This window comes from Rhagoletis pomonella, unplaced genomic scaffold (genome assembly GCF_013731165.1).
Source record: "Rhagoletis pomonella isolate Grant_MI unplaced genomic scaffold, Rhpom_1.0 Rhpom_scaffold_00013, whole genome shotgun sequence".
Lineage (NCBI taxonomy): Eukaryota > Metazoa > Arthropoda > Insecta > Diptera > Tephritidae > Rhagoletis > Rhagoletis pomonella.
In genome coordinates, this window is record NW_023458567.1 from 1309183 (window position 1) to 1313598 (window position 4416).

The following is a 4416-nucleotide window of genomic DNA, read 5'->3' on the forward strand; positions in this document are numbered from 1 at the left end:
ACGCAACTGAGTAGCAATTTCGATAGTTATTTGTTCACGTGGCGCGTGGCACGTGCGGCAGGCAGATTTTTTTTTTGTTGTAACTACACAATTAATACCTGTAGATTAGTTGTGAGTTGATGGAATAATCGGCTTGAATAGCAGTTCAATGAAAAGGGGTATGAATTAATCGCAGTTTTGATGGTAAAACCTTAATCCAGTACTGCCGACCTCGCTGTAGGCAAATTTTTAAATTTTGAAATATCACAGCTAAACGGGCAAACACGTAAACTTAAGTTTTAGAAAATCCGCATCATTTCAAAATTTTGAGATATCGATAACTTTATCGATGCATATACCAGTAAAATTGCCGATACCAGTATATTTATCGATATTTTGTGGCGATCGATAACTAACCGATATTTATCGTTATAAAAAAACATCGATAACAAATTACAAGACACTAGGCCTACTGTAAAAACAAAATGTGAATAAATGCGTATTGCTGCGTAACAAGAATGTTGTCAAGGATATCTTTTCACACTAGATTCTAGCTAAATATAGAATTACCTGAGGCTGCGTAAAATACAAAAATATTGTACGCAATTGAGTTCCCCACATAAGATTGAGTTAAAATGGAACACGGAACTCAAATCGCAGCAAATCAAACGCTTAAGGTATTGCAAAAGAGATTAGTTGTGGAACGACAGCTTGACTCTTTGTACCGTAAGCCTACATCCACACAATCTAATCAGTTACGTCGCGCACATTGTGAATGCACTTCTTGCAAAAAAACTGTGTGTCAAGTATTGCGTGCCGCGAAGCAATTAACAACCCAATGGTAATGCCACCGAGCGTTTCGAATAAAAAATATTTGCTGAAACGAAGTCAATGAAAGTGACGCTTCTGCTTGCTAGCTGGCTGACTAGCTAGCACAATGACCTGCGATGACCCAATGACGATGTGAACAAATAATAAAAGTAGAAAAATGCTTATTTGAAAAAAAAGTAAAGACAAATTAAAGAAAAATATAAACAGTGATTCAAAAAAGTGACCACGTGTTGATTTTTTTGAAATATTCACAATGTTTTTCTAGTTAAATCTTTTTATTTTTATATAAAAATATTGTCCAAGCTTTAACCAAAACCAAATAAATCAAACGTTCAAACTTTTAGTTCTAAATCTTTAGAACATTTTTTTTTGGTTTTGGTATGTACTATAAAATATTTGAGAAGTGCAAGTTTCAAGCGATCACTTGTTTGAGCCACTGTAACAAAAAAAAAAAATAAATGAAAAAAGTAAAAACAAACGCTTAAAATTGTTGCGTCGCCCTAGTGAAAATAGTCAACGTTGACCGCGGTCGCTCCAAACCGTGAGTGACTACGCTAAATATTCGCTTTTGCAGCCCTTTACTATTGCAATGACAGCCGCGATGCGCTTTGATAAATGACTCTGCCAGCGCCAACACTTCTTTACTCTTTTGCTCTATGCTTCGGTCAGCCTATACTCCTTTTCAAACCGTCCACCTTCCCTTACCACATGGCTGATTACCTGCCGCTTAATGCAATGAGCCGTTGTTAATTTTTTTTTTATTGATGTTCATTTCGATTTCTCCACTGACTTCATTATTTGGGTCAATGCATTTGAAAATTTCTACGCAATCAAGGCTATCTCTGAGCTAAATCGCTGGCGGCAAATTGCTACCAAGCGCTTCACTGGGCCGCTGTGAATGTGTGTGTGTGTGTGTGTATATTGAGAATTTTCAGTTACACCCTTGCTAACTGCTGTATATTGCTTAAGCACTTATGAAATTGAGAATGTACTCGAGGGTGGAGATGCATGTCTGTCGCAACATTTGATATCCTGCATCCTTGACCTGCTTGCTAATGAGGCTGAATTCTGTTGGATTTGCAAATGTTACGAATGAAATTTCGACCCGGATTGTGATTGTAGTTATTCACTATAATTCAGACACTTTCGGAAACCACAAATTCACGCATTTGCCTAAGCAGCAGGTACACTTTCCGTAAATAAGCATCTGCGCACAGTCTGCTTGTCTGACAGCTGAACTCTTCCACATTCAACTTCCTAGTCAGCTAAACGTGCCTGCATGCATCATAGCTCATCTTCTTTAAAAGACTTTCAAATCATTGCACTTCCAAACTGCCTCGGTGCTCTCTTAGCTGCCTGTACGTGCGAGCCACAAACTCAATCGAGCTGCCTGAATGCCAAGTGCCTTGGCTCTGGCGACGATGAAGAAAAAGTTGATGCGTCAAATGCAATTTCTGCGCAATGACGCGTGTCGGCATGTGACAAGCAACAAGCAGCAAAAGGCTACATATTTATTTAGAGTACTACATATATTCAAAGAACTTTCTCACCTCTTCATCATCTGCTGCTTCCTTCAACAGAATTGCCAATGAAATGTTGAAAAATAAATAACAGGTACAAGCACGCGCTTGTTGCCAGCATGTGTAGCAAATAGCTTACTCGTTTGCTCAGCAGAACAGCTGAATTGGTCAAAAAATCGCCTGCCAAGTCAGCGGTCAGCTGGCGAAAATCAAATCACTCATACGCCCTGGCGTACCAAACCTATTTGAGGTGCATTGATGTACTCCGCTTATGTCGATTGCTTTTTCTAAGCCACATTTGATTTGCATATGATTGAAATGAAGGACAGCAGCAGGCATAGAGTGTTAGGAGCAGAACATGCTTGTGGTTTTGTCAAAAAAAAACTTAAGCCTATAGTGAAGCTACGCAGTACTTACTTAAGCTGCAGTGGTTGAAGTTAGGCAAATTGCTATATTAGGCAGACAGTTGGCAGCTGAGAATGCAAACGTGTCGACCGTCCAAATGCCAGTAGTTAAGCTGGCAACTGCCAACCTTTGCTTTTGCTGATTCGATTAATGCGGCTCTACTGCTGTAACTGCCTCAGTTGGAATGCCTTCACTCTCTGGCTTCTCTACCCCGTGCTTCGTTTGGGAATTGTCGAGATTTCCAATTAAAAGCTGGGAAATTGTACGGGCTGGGTACGCAAAAAGCATTGGCAAGCTTAAGCTATTGTGGCATGTATCCGGCATACTTGCTCAGCCATCATTGCTACATCATCATCCTGCAATCTTCACATTTATCGGGCTCGTCTGCTACTCTTGCCAGCTTTCGCCGCTGCTGGCTGCACCGATAGTGTAACGCCAGCTGCGGTCATCCGAGCAATCAAATATGCCACCAACAAATCAAACCTTTCACTCTAATACCCTAGGAAAGCAGTGTGATTTATGCCACCAAGCTGTCCAATAACTTTGTTAATTCGTGTGCTAACAAGCTTTAATGCTTCTGTCACTTTACCAAGGTGTTGCAATTGCTTTCAATTCGAAAATACACATTTGGCATGCAACATGCGGTTATGCGTTCAGATAGACAGAGAGAGATTAATAGTTGAAGGTTTGTGTTGTGGCATTGAAGCAAACTAGAATTTGATTCTGAGGGCAGATAAGTTTGGAGAAGTGTAAAAAATCTCGGTACTTATGAATGGGGTTGCTAAAGATGGAAGTTTAATAATTTTTATGATTAGCTTAGGTTATGGCAGGTTCGGCTAGGTAAGATGTGCGGTCTGATTTACTTTCGATTATAATATTTTGAAAGTTTTTTTTTTTATTAAACAATAGGTTTGTATAGTTAACAATAGTCAGTACTAATTTGTACTGGAACCTGCAAACTTTTACTGGAAAAGTGTATGATAACCCAAAAAATTTGCAAGAGAGCACTGAATCGAGAGCGTAACAACACGAGAGAGCTGCAAATTCTTGCTAGTGAAATTTTTACTAGCAGAAATTAGCTAGCAGAAGAAGAAGAATAAATGTCAAAAGAATATATAAAAAGTGGTGTTACTAGCTCAGTTGATTTTGTGTATGTGTTTCGCCGCACGGCTTCTGATATCAAATTGAAAAATTTTGTTTGAATTTCTACACACACTTACAGATTTTGACAGTTTATGTTATATTGATTCGCCTTGGCACAAACAAAAGTAAAATGAGTGGAAATCATAATATTGATGATGTACTGGACAGTGTAAGTGCTTGTGTGTAAAGCAAAGAGTTTAAAACTGATTTATAAATAGTAAAATGTTTACAGCAGATTGTCAAAGCAGTGCAACAACTTGCAAGTTTTTGCTAGTTTTGTGTTCAATAACCTCTTCTGCTAGTTTTCTCTTCTTCTCAATTTTACGCTCTATTTTGCTTTTACGCTCTCGCTGCAATGTTTTACTGGAGAAGTTACTATACAAACCTAATGTTACTCGCATATTTTCGAGCCTGTATGTAAATTTTCGGGAAAAAGGTTAAAAAGTATATTCATCTGCTGAAAAGATATTTTCGCAGATTCACAATTTATTTAAAATAAATCTATCAGCCCTATCTCCAATTCCATGTGAATAAATCT